Source organism: Heloderma suspectum, chromosome 3 (genome assembly GCF_057233095.1).
Source record: "Heloderma suspectum isolate Gila_16-S chromosome 3, 16-S_ref, whole genome shotgun sequence".
NCBI lineage: Eukaryota > Metazoa > Chordata > Lepidosauria > Squamata > Helodermatidae > Heloderma > Heloderma suspectum.
Window position 1 is genome coordinate 263,996,578 of NC_139460.1, and position 21,060 is coordinate 264,017,637.

A 21,060-nucleotide genomic window follows, 5' to 3' on the forward strand; every position below is an offset into this window, starting at 1 on the left:
TGCTTGAGCTTTCTGAAAAGCTCCCTGGAGGACCGAGCCAGGACTTCTTCCCTTGGGGATTTCCAATACTGCTGCCTACTGAGTGCTTGAAAGCTGAGCAAGACATTTTTGGTTTTGTTGTTAAACCAGTGGCAGCTGCTGACTCCAGTTCTGGAGCGGCTGTGATTCATTCAGGGTTTTCATTACCACCAGCCAAACCATTAACGGTGCTATCCAAGGTGCTGAAAAGTGCTATCCAAGACACTGATCCCTAGCCCCCCAAATGGGTTCAGCACCTTGGATAGCACATTTCAGCACTTTGGATAGCACCTTTAAGAATTCTGGGTGGTGGTTACTAAAACCTTGAATGGAATCCCCATTAGCCACTGTGTTAAACAGACACCACTGCCAAATCCTCCTCTTCTCCCCCTCCTCACTCAGCTTTCAGGCACTCAGCAGACAGCAGTACCGGAAATCCCCAAGGGAGGAAGTCCTGGCTAAGTCCTCTGGGGGGGGGGGTTCAGAAAGCATAAGCAGCCGGAGAGGCTGCAAAGCACAGGAGAATGGGACCTAAGCTGAAAAAGAAAGACCACATGCTCACCCACCTCGGCCACCTCATTACAGTAAGCAGCCATAAGCAACGAACACTAAGAAATGTCTCCAAAATTCTCAGTATCTCTGTGAAGGAAGCAGAAAAGCAACGGCCTCTTTCGCAGGGAAGTGATAAGGTTCCAAAAGTCCAGGTGGGGATTTGGCACAGCACTAGAATAAATATAACTGTCTTGCCAAGTGCTACTTTAACTGAACTAACAGTGGGCCTTCAATCACATGAGTCACAACTGACCACATGGGTAGGAAATTTTTACATACATCTACAGCTAATTAGAAATCCAGGAAACTATCAAAATTCTATTTAGCACATGAATGGAGTGGACAGACACTATAGAAATCAGCTTCCAATTGAGTTGTATGCCCACCATTTACCACTTGGTAAATGGTCATCTTTCTTCACCTTGTGTCACCATGGAAACTCTGGCCACACATGAGGAAAAGTGGATGGAAGCAGAAATAGCTAAAACAAGCCCGTTCATATATGGTATTAGCATTCTCAACTCCCCTCCCCCCCCCCACTTCAAGGACGGATGAGCCAATAATAAACTCACATTTAGCACACTGAGATTGGTCAAAGGCACGGGCCCGCACAACCAACTCATTTGGCTTCAAGGGCCACAAACAGCCAGACAACCTGACATTTCTGATCCAACTTAACAATTAGGCTATTAGCTTTAAGTGGTGATGACTGAGGGGGAAAATACTGACAAGGATTCCAAGTCATTCATGATCTAACTGGTGCTAGTTGCATGGCATTGCCAGCTTCCTGTCTATAGAAATTCGGTTTATTGGAAGGAAATTTGGGGTTTGGAAGGGAGATTCTGGAATCGGCAGGACACATTCAGCTAAGCAAGCTACTTGATGTATCGTTTCAGCATTTTCATTTGCAAGTCAAAGTTGTGAACTGGCCAAAAAAGCCTAGCTCCTTTTCTGTTTGCATAGTTTGGGGGATTTAGCTTATCCAGATGGCTGCTCTCCCCCATTTCCATATTCCACCTACTTTCCTTGTCCCTTCTACATTTTCTTTCTATTGCTTTGTGGTGTGATATTTTAGGCTGCTGTGGGTACGGTTCCAAGGTGGATAGAAAACCTTGGATTCATTGTGGGTCAGTTGTTGGCTCCTGAAATGGATAGTGGGGGGAAGTCATGCCCTACTGGTGGATTTGCCTTTTTGTAAGAGTTCTCCCAAAAGAAAGATAATAGGATGCCACCGCCACAGGCTGATCCTAGCCTGAAACACACACACACACACACACACACGCTCACATGACTATTTTTATGGATTTTTTGGAATATGTTCTTAGTGCTTTTTTACTGCATCTACTTCATGTGGTTTTTATCTTGTACACCACCTTGAAAGGGTCCCAGCATTAGAGATGGCCTAAAAATAATGTTAAATACATAATTAAAAAATAAAATAAAAAGACTGTCCAACTATTTGGGAGGGGGTTTTCGAAGCCCTACTGGCAAAGACCTTAAGCCCAGCTCTAGAAATAAATAAAAAGAAAGGAGCCTTAGATTTACTTCCCCCAAAAGCCTAGAGGTCACAGAACTTAACAACCTTGTGAAATATCCTTAAAACATAACACCATGTAGATGGGGAACATTTTAGCTAGAACCTCCAGAGAAATACCCCCTTTTAACCCTATCAAATCTACTCTCAATGGACACAAAGAAGTTTATTTGGGAAGAAGAAAGAAAAATGTAAGGCAAAATAATCATACACAGAGAAACTTATGAATACATTTTAAAAGTCAATTGAACTTAATTAGGTCCATGTTACTTCCTTGAGTACAGTCTTCGGTTTCAGATCATGTGCAGAGTTCCTTTGCATAAAAGTTGGTCTGAGGAAGCATAAGTTCCTTGCACGCCATCTTTGGTCACCTGTTGCCTCACGCAGTCCATGGAGGTTTTGCATGTAGCCAGTGAAGCCTCCTTGGGGTCCTCCAGAGGGTGGGGCTTGGCCTCCAAGCTCCCCTTCTAGAGGAATCCCCTGTGGAGGAATCCCCACTGTTGCTTCAGATGCCAGATATGAGATAACACTGAGGTCTGGGTGGCAGGGGTCTCCGCCACCTCTGGGGAGAAACATGTAACCATCCTCTAAGTAAATTTCTGACTGGTTGTCTTACCTGATGGGGGCAGTGAGAGGTGCCCAATTTAGTCAATGCTAGGAGGAGTGCTGGCTGAGTTCCTTTCTCCATGCTGACAGGGGCAAGGAGCTCCATGCCTCTCTCATCATGGAGAAAGGCAAAATGGGCAGGGTGGGTGATGACATCAGTGGGCATGGCCATGCCCATTGACATCGTCTGGCCCCACAGAGGGCCTACTGGGGGGAAATATGGCTTCCACCCTATTTTGGTTCTGTACCACTGCTCTAGGTGGTGTGGCTGGCCTAAATCAGAATATAAAGGATAGTCACAGCTCCTCTTAGGGTGCAAGTTAAGACAGAAGTTAAGCATGCTGGGAGTTGTAGGACTTTTTTTCTGTCTAAACATGCATAGGAGTGCACCCTTAAACTACCAAAGTTAGGTTCAATTTTTTTTAATGCATAAATAAAGAATACCTTAGGGGAAAGTGTCTGAGACACCATAATGTATGTGCCTAGTTGCTGAATTTATTAAAGAACTGATAATGCAGTGAAGAAAAGTTTTGATTGAAGAGGACTGTCTATTAAGGAATGATCCTAGAATGATGGCTGTCGGCAGAATAAGCTTTACCAGGCTCTTGACAATTTGCAGTGGCAAATCTAACCCATCTCACTCTGATCAGCCATGATAGCTCTGCAAAGAGAGATAAAAGATTATTTATTAAGGGGGAGCTAAGGCACTCACAAGCATTTTAGACACCAAAGGGGTCATTGTGCATTAACAGATTGTCAATTCTATTATGTTTGTACAATGAAATAAATGTGATTTGGCTAATTATGTCTGCCACTGGCTGCTGACATATAAAACTAGAGAAGCAAGCAAGCTCCCAGATAGTGAGCAATCAGAGCGAGTGAACAGGGGGAGCAACAGGAGTTGGCCAGGGGAGCTGCAGTGGCAGAAGAGACAAAGGAGACAAAAGCAAAGAGGTAAGTGGGCTGGAGGAAGCCCAGATGGCTGTCCATTTCCTGCTGAGTGGCTGTGAGCTCACCAGGTGCCCCTGAGAGCTTCAATTAATTCGGGGGGGTGGCCTGAGTACTCTCAGCAGCTGAGTGGGCAGGAAGCTTCAGTCTGTTTCTCGCCTCCCAGCTGAGCAGAGCAGAGGAAGCTGCTCCAGCTGGTCTAGGGACTACAGAAGCAAGCAAGCTCCCAGAGAGCGAGTGAACCGAGCAAGCAAACAGGGTGAGCAAACAGGAGTTGGCCAGGGGAGCTGCAGTGGCAGAAGAGACAAAGGAGACAAAAGACAAAGAGTGAGTAGAGGACCAGGCACAGGCTACTCTGGAACAACCAGGAAGCTAGACACAAAAAGGGAAAAGAGACTATGGAAGGAGAAGACTCTCCAGCGGTGGTGACCTGCAATGTGTGTGCCATGTTTGTTTTATTGCCTGAGAACAACATGGCCTATATGTGCAACAAGTGCAAGTTGATCACGCTGCTGGAAGAAAAAGTAAGAGGAAAGGAGCAGCGAGTGTCGACCCCCCAGGGAATAAGAGAACATGAAGAGTTCTTGGACAGAATGGTGGAACTACAGCAGCAAAGCGAAGAACGGAAGCTAGACGAGCAACAGCAAGATGAGGCAGAAGAGGAAACTGCTGAGGTGAGGAAAAATGAAGTAGAGGATACTCCTTGGAAAAGGGTGACAGTTAGGAGCAGAACTAGAAGCCATTCTACACCAGTGGAAGCAGTGGAACTATGGAACCATTTCCAGGTACTTGCAGATGAGACTGGAGGACAACCTGCAGAGCAAGAATTACAGGGGACCCTGCATGAGAGGGAGTAAGAGGCTGAAGGTCAGTCAAGCAGAGGCAATGAAACCAAGGCCTACAGCTACAAGAAGAGAAGAGTGGTAGTAGTGGAAGACTCCTTGCTGCATGGGATTGAAACCCATGTATGTCGCAAAGACCCGTGGACTTGCCAGGTATGCTGTCTCCTGGGAGGACGGATTAGAGATGTGACTGAAAGGTTGCCTGCACTCATAAAGTCCAGGTATCCCTTTCTTCTCATCCATGTGGGAACAAAGGATACCACCAAGCGGAGCTACGAAGAAATCATATCAGACTTTGAAGCTTTGGGAAGGAAACCCAAGAACTTTGGGGCCCAGATAGTTTTCTCATCCGTCCTTCCAGTAGTTAGAAGAGGGATAGAAAGGGAAAGAAAAATACTCCGGGTGAATGACTGGCTACAAAGGTGGTGCTGACGAGAGAAATTTGGATTCTGAGACCATGGGCTATACTTTCTGGAAGACGGACTCTTGGCAAGGGATGGGTTGCACCTCACAAAGGCTGGGAAGAATGTCTTTGGCCACAGCATGAAGAACTTTATCAGAAGGGCTTTAAACTGAATGCTGCAGGAAAGGGAGACGAAAAGTTGGGGGTAACAATGGACGAAGGCTCATGGACCGCAACAGAGAGAACAGCTCTAATAGCGCCCAATAATAGTCTTCACAAACATGTAGGAAGAAAGCCAAACCATGAAGCACATGGTGTTCGATGTCTACATACTAATGCCCAGAGTATGGGAAAAAACAGAACGAACTTGAACTCTTAATACAGGAGGGAAATTATAACTTGATAGGTATAACTGAGACTTGGTGGGATGACTTTCATGACTGGAATACAGCAATTGAAGGATATAACTTGTTCAACAAGAACAGGAGGAACAGAAAGGGAGGTGGGGTTGCACAATATGTTAAAAATACTTATTTCTGCACAGAAATACAGGAGGATGGGCTTTGTAGCCCCATCGAGAGCATCCATGTTAAAATAAATGGAGCAAAGAATAAAAGGAACCTGGTGGTCGGAGTCTACTACCGGCCACCCAATCAAGGAGAAGACAAGGATGAAACTTTTGAAAAGCAAATAGCCAATGTTTCAAGGAAGCATGATGTAGTAGTAATGGGGGACTTCAATTTCCCTGATATTTGTTGGGAGACAAATTCTGCAAAACATGGCCCCTCCAGGAAATTCCTGACTTGTGTGTCGGATAACTTCCTCCTACAGAAAGTAGAGGTAGGAACTGGAGGATCAGCTATCCTTGACTTGATCCTAACCAGCTGTCAGGAGGGCCCTGGCGGTAGGGATGTCAGAGAATTTCACCACGAATCTCGGGGAGGCCGAATGCCAGCGCATTCGGCCCCCCGAAATCGGTGGTGGAACGGTCTGCCCCCCTGAACCCCCCCGGGACAGGACTTACCTTGGGCGAATCTTCCTGGCGCCGGCAGCTCTGGCGGAGGTTTGGTGGCAGTTTGGCGGTGGCGGTGGCGGCTGCGGCGGCCGGTCTTCTGACCGGCTGCCGCCGCCGCCATTTCCAGTAAAAAAAACCCAAAAAACATGACAGGCTACATAAAGATTTACGTAGCCTATCACGGCTAGATTTTTAAAAAATACCATGATAGGCTACGTAAATGTTTACGTAGCCTATCACAGCTGATTTAAAAGAAAAAAAACCCGCGCGTACACAAATGGCGCCCATGGGCGCTCCATTTGCGTTCCTTATTTTGGCACGTCTTAGTCTATGTAAACATTTACGTAGACTAAGACGGCGAAAATAAGGAGAATGCAAATAGCGTAGATGCTACGCTATTTGTGTTCCCCTTATTTTCGCCGACTTAGTCTACATAAATGTTTACATAGACTAAGACGTGTCAAAATAAGGAACACAAATGGCAGCGCCCATGGGCGCCACCATTTGCGTACGCGCATTTTTTTTCTTTTAAATCAGCCATGAAAGGCTACGTAAACATTTACATAGCCTATCACGGCTGACTGCAGGGACGCAAACGGCGGCGGCTACAGCTGCTGCCATTTGCAGAGCCAGCCGGCCAGGATTCGGGGGGGGGGACGGAGCGCCTCCGCTCCCGGCCACAATTTCAGGGGGGAGGGATGGAGCACCTCCCCCCCCAGCCAGAATTTCAGAGGGGAGGGATGGAGCGCCTCCCCCGTGGCCAGAATTTCGGGGGGAGGGACGGAGCGCCTCCCCCCCACTGCGAATGTCACCCTTCGAAAAGGTAAGTGACTTTCATACATCCCTACCTGGCAGCCTCTTTCAGTCTACTCCAATAGCTAACTCAAGACACAGACAAAAGGATTCTTTTCAAGGCTTTCCTCCTTTTACAGCTTAATGACTCTTTCAGATACTAATCACCAGTGACTAAGCAAGGAACAGCAGAGTAGCCTATGCTCCAGGTTAGGCAGTTGGTCCCTGTTTGAAGGAGAATCACAGGAAGACTCTGAACTTATGGGCTAGGGAGAGTTCCTCCCTCTTTCCCTTGGGATGCGACCATTGCTTGTGCGCCAAACAAGCGCTACACCTCCTTTCCGTACCCTCCAGCTGTCGTCACTCCCGGTGTTGGCGTCAAGCGTCCAGCAAGCCCCCCTCCCACACTCTCTTGCTGCCAGGGTCACTACCTATCTCAGGAATGCTGGCAGGAGGAATCTCTGCCAGCTGCTGTGCCTGTGAGAGATGAGCGTGCTCCTCTCCCACGGATTGCTGTTCCTCCTCAGAATCAGAACTGCTCTGGGGTTCTATCGGCTCAGTTTCCACCCTGACACCAACAGAGATGACTCAGTGGGTAAAGTAGCAGTTATGAGAACTCTGGGGGAAGTGAACATGTTATACTTGAGTTCTTGATTCTAAAGGAAGCAAAAGCTGAGTGTAGCGAAACGTGTACGCTGGATTTTAGGAAAGCCAATTTTAATAAACTCAGAACAATGATAAGTAAGGTCCCATGGCAAGTGACTGTAATGAGAAAAGGAGTCCAAGTTGGGTGGGAGCTTTTAAAAAAGGAAATTCTCAAGGCACAAACAATTCCAACAAGAAAAAAAGGAGGAAGACAACAGAAGAAGCCAGTGTGGCTTTATAAAAAGCTAAGAGATGACCTGAAAACAAAAAGGGACACATATAGGAAGTGGAAAAAAAGCCAAGCAACAAAGGAAGAGTACAGGCTAGGGATGTCAGAGAATTCCACCGCAGATTCCAGTAAGGCTGGATTCTTTAGAATCCGGCCCCACGGAATCCATGGCGGAACGGCCTCCTGCCCCCCGCCACCCCGCAGAATCCTCCCGGGATGGACCATACCTGGAGCGGATGCAGCGGCAGCGGCGGCGGTGGCAGCGGCGGCGGCTGGTCTCCCGGCTGGCCGTGGCCGCCTGGCCGGGCTGCTGCGGCCGCCATTTGCGTTCTTGCAGCTGTGATAGGCTACGTATGTATTTACGTAGCCTATCACGGCAAAGAGCAGGGACGCAAATGGCGGCCACTACGCCATTTACGCCCCTGCTCTTTGCCATGATAGGCTATGTAAGTATTTACGTAGCCTATCACGGTAAAGGCAGCCATGCAAATGGTGTACCGGCTGCCATTTGCGTGGCTACCTTTACCATGATAGGCTATGTAAATACTTACGTAGCCTATCACAGCAAAGAGCAGGGGTGCAAATGGCGTAGCGGCTGCCATTTGCATCCCTGCTCTTTGCCGTGATAGGCTACGTAAATACTTACGTAGCCTATCATGGCTGCTTGCAAGGATGCAAATGGCAGCCACTACGATGGCTGCCATGTGGCCGCAGTAGCCCGGCCATGGCTGGAACTCCAGCTGCGGCTGGCCCCGGCCGGTGGCTTCGCAGAGCCAGCCAGGGAGGATTCTGGGGGGAGGGACGGAGCACCCCCCCCACCGTAGATGCCCCGGCGCAGAGCCAGGTAAGGGATTCATACATCCCTAGTACAGGAAGGTAGCACAGAATTGCAGGGATGGTGTCAGGAAGGCTAAAGCTGAGAACGAGCTGAGGTTAGCGAGGGATGCTAAAAGCAACAAAAAAAGCTTTCTTCAGCTATGTGCATAGTAAAAGACAGAGGAAAGAAAGGGTTGTTCAACTATTAGATAAGGATGGCAAGATGATAATAGATGACAAAGAAAAGGCAGAAGTGCTCAGTTCCTACTTTGGCTCAGTCCTCTCCCAAAAGAGGGACTATGACCCCCCTGGCAAAGGCGAAGTACAGACTGAAGGGACAGGATTGCAGCTTGAGATCGATAGGCATATGGTCAAGGAACACCTAATTACTTTGATTGATTTCAGATCTTCAGGGCCAGATGAACTGCACCCTTGAGTAATAAAGGAACTGGCAGAAGAACTCTCAGAACCACTGTCTATTCTCTTTGAGAAATCATGGAGGACGGGTGAAGTGCCAGATGACTGGAGGAGGGCTAATGTTGTTCTTATCTTCAAAAAGGGTAAAAAGGAGGAACCTGGGAACTACAGACCAGTCAGTCTGACATCAATCCCTGGGAAAATTCTGGAGCAGATTATAAAGCAATCCATCTGTAAGCACCTTGAAAACAATGCAGTGATTACTTGAAGCCAACATGGATTTGTCACGAACAAATCTTGCCAGACTAACCTGATCTCATTTTTTGATCAGGTAACTTCCCTTGTGGACTGTGGGAATGCTGTGGACATAATATACCTCAACTTCAGCAAAGCTTTCAACGAAGTGCCCCATGATATCCTGATGAGCAAACTAGCTCAAAGTGGGCTAGATGAAACAATGATCAGGTGGATCCACAGTTGGCTACAGAATCAGACTCAAAGAGTGCTTATCAATAGGATCTTCTCCAACTGGGGAGAGGTAACGAGCGGGGTACCACAGGGCGCAGTCCTGGGCCCAGTGCTCTTCAACATTTTTATTAATGACTGTCAGGAGCGCCCTAGCGGCCTCTTTCAGTCTACTCCAATAGCCAACTCAAGGCACAGACAAAAGGATTCTTTTCAAGGCTTAAATCCTTTTACAACTTAATGACTCTTTCAGATGCTATTCACCAGCGACTCGCAAGGAACAGCAGAGTAGCCTATGCACCAGGTTAGGCAGTTGGTCCCTGTTTGAAGGAGAATCACTTGCAGACCCTGAACTTATGGGCTAGGGAGAGATCCTCCCTCTTTCCCTTGGGTCCTCGGGACGCGACCATTGTTTGCATGCCAAATGAGCACTACGCCTCTTTTCGGCGCCCTCCATCTGTCAGTGCTCCCTGCGTCTGCGCCGAGCATCCAGCAAGCCCACCTCCAGCACTCTCTCACTGCCAGGGTCACTATCTATCCCAGGAATGCTGGCAGGAGGAATCTCTGCCAGCTGCTGTGCCTGTGAGGGATGAGCAGGCTCCTCTCCCACGGATTGCTGTTCCTCCTCAGAATCAGAACTGCTCTGGGGTTCTATGGGCTCAGTTTCCACCCTGACAATGACTTGGAGAAGGAGGTGCAGGGAATGCTGATCAAATTTACGGATGACACAAAATTGGGCAGGATAACTAATACCTTGGAGGACAGAAACAAAATTCAAAGTGATCTTGATAGACTGGAGCACTGGGCAGAAAACAACAGAATGACATTTAATAGGGATAAATGCCAAGTTCTGCACCTAGGAAAAAGAAACCAAATGCACAGTTACAAGATGGGGGATACATGGCTCAACAACACTACAAGCGAGAAGGATCTTGGAATTGTTGTCGATCACAAGCTGAATATGAGCCAACAATGTGATGTGGCTGCAAAAAAGGCAAATGCTATTTTGGGCTGCATTAATAGAAGTATAGCTTCCAGATCCCGGGAAGTCCTAGTTCCCCTCTACTCAGCACTGGTTAGGCCTCATCTGGAGTACTGTGTCCAGTTCTGGGCACCACACTTTAAGAAGGATGCAGACAAGCTGGAGAGGGTTCAGAGGAGGACAACAAAGATGCTCAGAGGACTGGACACAAAGCCCTATGAAGAGAGACTGGGCATGTTTAGCCTTGAGAAGAGAAGACTGAGGGGAGATATGATAGCGCTCTTCAAGGACTTGAAAGGTTGTCCCAGAGAGGAAGGCCAGGATCTCTTCTCGATCATCCCAGAGTGCAGAACACGGAATAATGGGCTCAAGCTACAGGAAGCCAGATTCCGGCTGAACATCAGGAAAAACTTCCTGACTGTTAGAGCAATACGACAATGGAACCATTTACCTAGGGATTGGGCTCTCCCACACTGGAGGCATTCAAGACGAGGCTGGACAGCCATCTGTCAGAGATGCTTTGACTTGGATTTCTGCATTGAGCAGGGGGTTGGACTTGATGGCCTTGTAGGCCCCTTCCAACCCTACTATTCTATGATTCTATGAAAATACTTTGGTATTTAACTGTTGGTGGTCAGAATGATGTTTATATGTGATATTTGCATCTGAAGAGGTTAACTTGCATTTTCATTTCGGAGAAGCATATATGCTTACATATACTAACTGAATAATGATTCCCTGCCCCCTCGCCCTCATTATGCTACTTTTGTGAAACTGAGTAAACAGCAAATATGATTTTAACAACTGTGGAGACCTATGAAACTTCTCATCTCACTCTCACATGTACTGCTGTATTATCTATCTGCTTCTCGCTCACACTCACATATACCTACACCCACTCATCTACAAGCTACAATAAGATGGCCCCCTATGGGGCTATAGCTTTGCTGTTTAAAATCTGTATTTTAAATCTCTGCATTGCTGCTAGGTTTTATTCTGGTTTTATTCTGGTTGTATTGTTATACTATCATTTTAATGTTTTATATGTTTTATATTGTTTTATTGTGTGCTCTTTGGTTTTAATTTTTGTGAACCACCCAGAGAGCTTTGACTACAGAGAGCTTTGGTGGTTTAGAAATGAAATAAATAAATAAATAAATAAATTAGCACCCCCCTTTTCAAAGAATGTATAAAGTTGTGCAAGAATGCCTATAAGAAGATGTGGCAAAATCTAATTTGAGTAAACCCAGGTTCTGACTTCAGTCCAGCATAAGATAAGGAGTAGCGTATGGCCTGCAGGATGCATGTGATCCCCCTTTTTGGGGGGGACCCACCATCCCCTTATTTTGCTTCTGAAATGCAGTACGGCTGTGGCAAAAGAGTCAATTTTACTTTAAAACAAGGGGCATGGAGAGTGTGTGCCTTGTTTTCCAGCAAAATCACACTCCCAGAAGCCTCCTGGAGTGTGATTTTGCTTGAAAACCAGGCACATGTAAGTTGTGATGCAACCCGCATAACCCTTTTTTTTACTACCTCCAGACCATCGAAATTCATTGGCAGATTCAATAGCATGGCAGCAGGAGGCAGGTGTGCCCCCCCCAGTGGGGTCCAGCGGCAATGCAGCCTCTGGCCCCCAGAAGTTGGCCATCCCTGGGATCAGGGAATGGGACACAGAACTCCGTTGAACGAGGGCCCAGCTTTATTAACTCCTTACAAAGAATCTTCAACAGGCTAAATGGTAGCCATCAGGCTTAGAATGATTCCCTGAGCCTGGACTGCAGAAGCTTATCTTCCACTCACCTCATCTGCCTCCCTGCCCACCCCGCTAAAAATGCAGGTTGAGCCTCACCCTGGTTCCAAGTCTGGGAGCAGCTGCCGTAATTGTTCCTAGCTCCATACTGCCTCACATGCACAGGCCTGCCTGAGTCACAACGCATTTGGGTGGATAAAGCAGGCATGTCCCAAAGGGGAGTCCGGTCCCAACAGGTCCACGAGGTTTCCAGTTAAAGCCTCAGGGTGCTCACCAACATTTTTTTCCACCAGTGGGATATTCCAGTGGATCAAAAGATGTCCATGGATGGAAGGGGCCCTTCTGTTCACAAAAGGCTATGCTAGAAACCGTCCCATTATATCCTGACCAAATGAAAACTTTAGGATGGTGGCTAAAATGATGATCAATATTCAACAGCCGGGCTAATCATCATAGTCAGGAAGAAATTACCTGTTTTTGTTTGTCTTCCCCTGCTGTATATTGTTTGCTTCTCTTGAATGAGTCATCTGCGTATTGCTTAGAAAGCACTTTTCATGGTGTACCTGCTGCCTTCTTGGCCATCATTTTGGTTCCATTGTATGACATTTGCAAAAGGCCCTTCCAGCTTGTGAAAAGGAGACTGGGCTGCACCGCCTTTGGATCCCTTTCATCTCTATGACAGTCTAGAAAAGCTTTTAAGAAAGTTCTGATCTTTGTGGACTGATTCACATGCTAGTATCGTAATATGGTAGCACATGAATAGGAAGCTCCCCTGACCCTATCCCTGAGAGCCAAAAACAGACAACTGTTGCTTGACAGCACTTCCTTAAGCTTGCTGACCTCTTTGCCATGCCCACCCTCATGTCACCACATGTAGGCCTAGCTTCTAGCAGGCCTCTTCAGCAACAGCATCTGGGACCCTAGCTATCCATCCAGCCATCCATTTTATTTATTTTTTATTATTATTTTATTGCATTTATACCCCTCCTTTTTTCCTCCTGCAAGGAACCCAAGGCGGCTTACATAATCCTCCTCCTCTCCATTTTATCCTCATAACAACAACCCTGTGAGGTGGGTTGGGCTGAGAGTCTGTGACTGGCCCGAAGTCACTCAGTGAGCTTCCATGGCCGAGTGGGGACTAGAACCTGGATCTCCCAGCTCCTAGTCCAACACTCTTGCCACTACACCACACTGGCTCTCTATTTGATCTGCTGGCTTCAGCGGAATGGTAGTATTTGCAATCGAAACATCTGTTGGTATCTAGATTCGGTCCTGCTGCTTTTACTGCCTTAGAGTCTCCTTCACTATTGGAAATACTTATTGAAGCTGATCAGATGTATCGACCTACCATTCATGTTTATAAACATTTATTATCAATGAATAAATATGACACAAATTGTATACAGCAGGAATAGAACAGGGAATTGGAGCGTCCTGTTTTTCTTAATCAATGGACTGCCATTTTGGCATTTGTATTGGACATTTCAATGGATCTTCAGTTACGCCTTATTCAGCAAAAGTTCTTGTTTTGTGGGTCTATTGGACGCCATAATGGCTTTTTAGTAAAGGCTTGCCAAATTCGGGTAATTGTTGGAGGTGTTACGCAGTCAATGCTTCTTTTATTCATATGTTTTCGAAATGCCCAATGGCCGCCTCCTTTTGGGAGGAAGTTATTGTATGGATAAATTTTGTACTGGAAAGCTCTTTAATATTTACGGATGTAAATGTTCTTTTAAATTACATACCTGCTTCTTGGAACGTAACACATGGTCAGCGTAAATGGATTTTTCATGCCCTTTTGGTTGCTAAAAGACTGATACTATGATATTGGAAAGATAAAAGCTCACTGCCTATAATGCAGTGGATTAAAGTCTTAACATTAGAAACCTTTGAAAGAGAGGTATATAGATGTAACTTGCAAATGGACTTGTATTTGGTCTGCTTTTACTGAAGCTTATGTGCAACCCTTTTTTTCCCTTCCCTTTTTTTCTTGAATACTGTAATGTTAGAAACTGAGGATTTTGAATATGTTGTATGTTTATTTTTATTTCATTTTTTTAGAGTTTGTAATGTTTTCAGTTTGTTTTGTAAACATTCACAATAAAAGATTAATAATAATAAAAAATTAATGGAAGTGGAAATGTGATCGTCTGTGAGCTTGACCTTCTGAAATTATACAGAACCATGTCTGCATCAACTCTTAATCAGCATATTGCTTTGATTTCTTTGCTTGTTGCCTTGATTTTACCTGGGATGGCCTTACACTGAGTTGGACCATGAGTCCCCCAAGCTGAGTAGTGTGTCATTCTAGCTGGCAATGTCTCTCCAAGTTCTCAGGTGGAGGTCTTTCCTTTCCCAGCCCTGGCTGCTACCTGAGATCCTTCTCACTGGAGGTGTGGCCCACATGCATAGCATGGAGAGAAGGGGTACTGCTAAACCATTTTTTGGTTGGGGCCCAATTGCCTCCCACCGGGCCCTTACAGAACAGATGACATCAGTAGGCACGGCCATAACCACCGACATCATCTGCCCATCCATCTTGCCTTTCTCCATGCTGAGAGAAAGGAATGGAGAAAGGGACTCAGCCGGTGCTAAGAAGAGTGCCTGCTCCTTCCAGTGCCGGCCTCTAGCTGCCTGTATCCTCACCACTGGGATCGACAACACAAATTCCTCCAGGGGGGATTCCTCCAGGGGGTGGGGCTTGGAGGCCAAGCCCCACCCCCTAAAGGAAGCCAAAGAGGCTCTGTGGGCCAGATTCGGAACCTCCACAGGCCAGATTAGGGTCAAAGGTCTGCATCCCTGTTATAGAAGCTTATGGCATTTCTCTTATTCTTACAGATCCAAAACGAATCTCCTACAGTTCCAAAACGAATCTCTTACAGTTCCAAAATTCCTGTCTCAGAATTTCCTATTTTTTTCAGAATTGTGCTAAATGAAATGCTGTTGTGTTTTAGTAACTGATTTGTTTTATATGCCTTTTCCCCTATGTTGCCTGTAAGTTTTAAAGTTCTTATCTATGCAGTTTTGAATTGTTTCCCAGTCGGCTTGTCCTTTACTAAGTTAGCATCTTACATTAGCTATTCTGCCAATTTATTTGATTGCCTTATATTACTGATCTCTTTAATTGTATCTTTAAAATAGCTTCATTTCTTTGGGTATAATAAAATAATGTTTAGCAAGTTGTGATTGTGCTTTTAATCAAGTTTTTTTCATTATGTTTTTAATAAACATTTCATTCAATCTATGGTGTACTTCAGGGAAATTTCTTCCTAATCTAAAGAAATGGTTGCAATAGTGAAGATTGTAACATGAATGTCTCTTGTCAAATAACCTGCTTGATCCCTTTCTGATTGTTTTATCACAGGGTATAAATAATTTATCTGGGTATTTTGGAAATACACTCACATTTTCTTCCAGAATAGACAGTTCTCAATCATAAAAGCAACATAAAGTTTGATAGGACAATCAGTTCTCAACTGCTTTATAATAATATACACTTCCCTTAGCATTCCAAGTATTTATTTGTGTGATGCAAAAAAGCTCCTTTCCTTACAGGACTTCAAAAGTAGCATTAAGATAGGATGGAAGGGTTACCCTAGAAATGTATGATCCAGCAGAGGCTGGTGGCTCCAATTTTGGTGGGGCTGTGCATGTACTCCAGGTTTCAGTCAGAACCAGCCAGGACTCTAAAGGAGCTATCCAAGGTGCTGAATATATTTGGGGGATCGTGTTCCTCATCTTGGATAGCTCCTTTAGAGGTCTGGCTGGTTCTGACTTGAACCCTGGAATGGATTCACAGCTCCATCAAAATCAGACCCTGACAGCACAATCCTATACATGTCTAAATTCATGGGGCTTTCTCCTAGGCAAGTAGGTATAGGATCATGGTCTCAGTATACTTCTACCAGTATACTTCCACCACATGGGGAAAGTAGAGACTAATTTGCCCTATCCAGTTGAACAAGGGAAGTTTTACTTAACAGTCACCTGTTCTCACACTTCATGATGTTTTTCTCCCTTTCTAATATTACTAGAACTCAAGATCATCCAATGATGCTAAATAAATAGAAATTTAGGACAGACAAGAGGAAATACACCTTAAGAGCAAAAGAAGAGCCATGCTGGATCAAACCAAGGGTGCATCTAGTCCAGCATTCTGTTCACACAGTGGCCAACCAGTTGCCCATGGGGAACCCACAAGCAGGACATGAGTGCAACAGCACCCTCTCACCCATGTTCCCCAGCAGCTGATGTACATAGGCATACTGCCTCTGATACTGCACTTAGCATATAGCCATCAGGATTAATAGCCATTGATAGCCTTCTCCTCCGTGAATTTGTCTAACCCCCTTAAAGCCCTCCAAATTGGTGCCATCACTACATCTTGTGGTAGCAAATTCCATAGTTTAACTATGGAATTTGCTACCACAACTTACCTATGTGTTGTTCTGGGTTTTAGTCAGAAGCAGCCAGAACTCTAAAAGAGCTATCCAGGGTGCTGAACCTTAACCCTCAAATGGGTTCAGCACCTCAGGTAGCTCCTTTAGAGTTCTGGCTGCTTCTGACCAAAACCCAGCATGGAATCACAACCCAACTGACATTGGAGCCACCAGCCTTCCCTGGTGAAGAAGTACTTCCTTCTATCTGTCCCGAATCTCCTGCCAATTAGACAAATTCATGGAGTGGCTACTAGACAAATTTATCAGTGGCTACTAGTCATGATGGCTAGGTATTACCTCCAGTATCAGAAGCAGCATGCCTCTGAATGCCACTTTCTGGGAAATATGAGTGGGTCTCTCACTGTGCTCATGTCCTGCTTGTGGGCTTTCCATAGGCATCCAGCTGGCCACTGTGGGAACAGAATACTGGCCTAGATGGGCCTGTGGTTTGACCTAGCAGGGCTCTTCTCCTGTACTCTGTCCACCTGTCCCAACTGCTGTGCCATTTGTTTATTTCAGGAAAAGTATAACCCACCTTTCCATCCAAGGACGCCCAAGGCAATATAAAACAAAACAATATCAGACAAACGGGACAGAGGAAATCAGAAATAAAACAGTGCAGGCTTCTAAAAGCAGACAGTGGCACATAAAAGTGAAAATCAATTGGATTGATTGACAAATCAATTGGATCGATTGACAAACGATTGACAATTTGACAAATTGACAAACGATTGGCAAATGATTGACAAACGGTTGACAAATCAATTGGATCGATTGACAAACACCTGCCAAAATAGATGAGTCTTGAAGAGGTGATGAATAATCACTAACACAGGTGCCAGATGGATCTCTCGGGGCAAAGAGTTCCAGAATCAGAGTCTGGCCACAGAGAAGGATCTCTTCCATGTCCCCACCAAATGAGTCTATGATAAGGGCAGGATACATGAGAGAGCATCTTGAAGGATGGGCAGGCTCAGTTTGAATGGCTTATTCGGACATAAATCTAAATCCTGGTTTAGCACTGAGTTTTGGGCCCCATCTACATGAGCCTTTTACTCCAGGGTGGCTGCAAGTTGAGGTCCCTCAGGACAGACAATGCAGTCACCACTTTGCAGCCATCTAGGGATGGACGAAAGGGACTTATCTTGTCCCGCAGCTTGCTTCGCGGTGGGGGGGAGGTGCTTCGGTTCTCCCCCCGAAGTTCAGGCGAGGGGGGGAGGCGCCCTGCCTCGCCCGGCCGAAATTCAGGCCGGGGGGGAGGCGCCCCATCCCTCGCCGGCGAAATTCAGGCCCATCTCCCCGGCCGCGAAAAAAAAAAGTACAGTAAAAAACAACAACACACACCCGTGATAGGCTACGTGACGATTTACGTAGCCTATCACGGCTAGAATTCCAAAGTCAGCCATGATAGGCTACGTAAATCGTCACGTAGCCTATCACGGGTGACTTTTAAAAAAAAAAAGCGCATACGCAAATGGCGGCGCCCCATGGGCGCTGCCATTTGTGTTCCTTATTTGGACAGGGGTAGTCTACGTAAAGATTTACGTAGACTACGGCGAAAATAAGGGAACGCTATTTGCGTTGCCCTTATTTTCACCGTAGTCTGCGTAAATCTTTACGTAGACTACCCCTGTCCAAATAAGGAACGCAAATGGCGGCGCCCATGAGCCGCCGCCATTTGCGTACGCGCTTTTTTTTTTTTTTTCCAAAGTCACCCGTGATAGGCTACGTGACGATTTACGTAGCCTATCATGGCTGACTATGGAAATCTAGCCGTGATAGGCTACATAAATTGTCACGTAGCCTATCACGGGTGTGTGTGTTTTTTTTTTAACTTTACTTTTTTATTTTGTAATGGCGGCGGCGGCAGCCGGTCAGGAGACCAGCCGCCGCCGCCGCCCCTGCCGAAACGCAGCCGAACTGCCGCTGGGACCCGCCGCCGAGAGGGACATTCGCCAAAGGTAAGTCCCATCCCGGGGGGGGGGCGGGGGGCCGGCGGAGAATTTCCCCACCAATTTTGGGGGGCCGAATGCATCGGCACTCGGCCTCCCAAAGATTCGTGGAGAAATTCGCCGCCATCCCTGCAGCCATCCATGGTTTTCTCCCAGAAAATGTGGATTTCCACGGAGGTGTTTTGCTGCAGTGTTGTTCATTTTCTGTGGGTTTCCCTGAGGTTGTGAGCCATCTGTCCTTTCCCCAAACTGACTTTGCATTTTGCAGTGGGTGTGTTGTAGGCATGCGTAATGCTTACATCACTCTGTGACGCCCCTTTACTCCCCCCGGCCCTTTGCAACTGCACAGTTACAAAGGCACAGAGGGGCATTTTCATTTATTTAATCACACTTCCGCACATTTTTGCAGCTTCGTATCTTCACAATGGTTGCTTTTGGACTCAGTGCCTAAGGGCCAGGGGGGTCTTGAGGGAGTACCAACTTCACTCAGGCCTCCATTTCGGAGCAATGGGTGGGCATGTTCCGCTCACAGTTGTGAGTGCAAACTATCTCAAGAGTCGCAGGCTGGGGAACTGACAAACAGGTGGCGTGGAAATGAAAGAGCACAGAACATCCACTTTTTTATGAACCGGGGATGGAAAGACACAACAGAACCCCTAAAATACAAAACAGCCACTGAGGTGTCACACTCCTATCCTCACAGGACTGCACAGCTGAGCATTAAAGTATAATGGCCAAAAAAGAGGGCACGGCGGAGTTTGTTAGGGAAACTGGGAGTAAATCGCGAGTGTATCCCATTCCCAGCAGAAGCTAATTCGAAGCTGAAATGCTGCACAGTTGCGACAGAGTGAAGGGTGAAAGCAGTGCTGTGTATATGGGGCCTTAGTTTCATGCATTCCACCTTCCCTTTTCCCTATGGCCACAAGGAGAAAATCTGAAGCATTTGCTTCCATTTTTAACTAGCCATGGTCTATTGTTGCATCAGATCATGGACTTTCCTGACTTCCTCATGCCTCCCTTTATTTTACTTTGTTCCTCATCCCATATTATCATTTGTCATAATCTTACTGGTTTTATATTATGATTATCATCATTATTATCATTAGTTATGTCACTGCTATTGTTCTTGATGATATTCGCAATAGTGATGGTAGGATTTGACTTTCCTGCCACAAGTGTTATGTGCAAAAGTGTAGAGCACAAAGAGGTAGATCTGTATGCAAATTATGGGTATAGATCCCTAACTGTAACAGATGCTAATGAGTGTGAATGTGTCTACCAATGGTAGCAGTACCTTGGCAAGGAACTTCCCCTCTTTAGGGCTCCGGTTGTCCAATCAGGAGTGTGTCTGGAATGGACTGATTGGGTTAGGGACTGTGCAGGACGAAGGCCTCTGTATATTCTGGAGGTCCCATGCCCATTTCAGAAGCGTGGAAACCCCACCTGTTGTCTACACCACAAGGGACAACCAATGTGCATCTGCTTTATTTCCACACGTCCACACTGTTACTTGATATACTTCACCGAAGCAATGTGGAAGTTTCTAGAAAAATCCTTCAAACAGCAGTGAGACTGCACTCTCAATAACGACAGAATAGGTACTGCAGAATTAACTGAATACAATGTACAGCAGGCAAAGAACAGCCTTCAGCAGTGTGCTATCATAAGGGGTCCTTGGTGCATGAATAGGGCTGTCACAGGTCCACACAAGTATGCCTATTTTCACCAGTAAAATGTGGGAGGGTATGTGATCACTCTCATGTGAAGAAAGGGAAGTGTAAACTGGGTGATACGCAGCAGGTCCAGGTCAGATAATATATCACCCCGATCCAGCCCAGTGTATGAAGGGGAGTGAATGCACCCCTCTCCCGGTGCACCATCTCTGCCTCTGCTGTTCCTTCATGTACACATGAGGATACAACGTATGAATGCTGCTATATGCACATGTGGTTCAGCTCACATAGGCAAAAAGTGTGTGGCTGAGTTCTTGATTTAATTAGGAAAACCAAGCATGCAATTTTTATCCAGGTGTGTTAACTGTACACACAGGCACATATCCCATACTTGTATTACCTATGTATTGCACAGTATGTACAGAGATAGAGGAGGATGGTAGAAGGTATGCCAGGAGGGCAGGAAGAGGTACGACTATTTCCTCCCTCCACTTACTAGGCTAGATCAGGGCAAACATATCAACTGATCCAGCCCCACAGACATACTCTGGGCTTCTTCTGAGGAAAGGTGGAATATAAATAAAGACAAACAAACAAAGATCCGTGAGATTATAGCAGCTGGAAATGGTGCAACTGTAGTGGCAAAAAATCTCCTCTGGCTGTCCTGTACAGCAGGAGTAGGGAACCTGTGGCCCTCCAGATATTGTGGAACTCCCATCATCCCTGACCATTGGCCATTCTGGTCCAAGAACATCTGGAGGGCCACAGGTTCCCCCAGCCTTGCTGTACAGGTTTGGGGCGTGTTTCCACGCTATCAGCTTCACCTGGCTTGCAACTTTGTTGTGATGTTTCCCTAATCGCATCTGCTCCTTTTTCAGTTTCCACAGTGCTTAAAGTCCGGGCTTATCATCGCTGTAGCCTGGAGCTTTGTGCGGTTTCCATTGAGCTCTAATTGAATTATTTTCTTGATGGCTGGGTGGAG

General features: G+C 46.2%; 1 long non-coding RNA gene across 1 annotated transcript in view; it reads left to right on the forward strand.

Moving 5' to 3' along the window:
• The window catches only part of LOC146351168 (uncharacterized), a 42,239-nt gene extending 26,987 nt beyond the window's left edge, over positions 1-15,252 (forward strand). The window contains exon 3 of the long non-coding RNA XR_014788892.1: positions 14,853-15,252. This is a non-coding gene — a long non-coding RNA (uncharacterized LOC146351168). The remainder of the gene's footprint in view (positions 1-14,852) is intronic.
• The last annotated feature ends 5,808 nt before the right edge of the window (positions 15,253-21,060 follow it).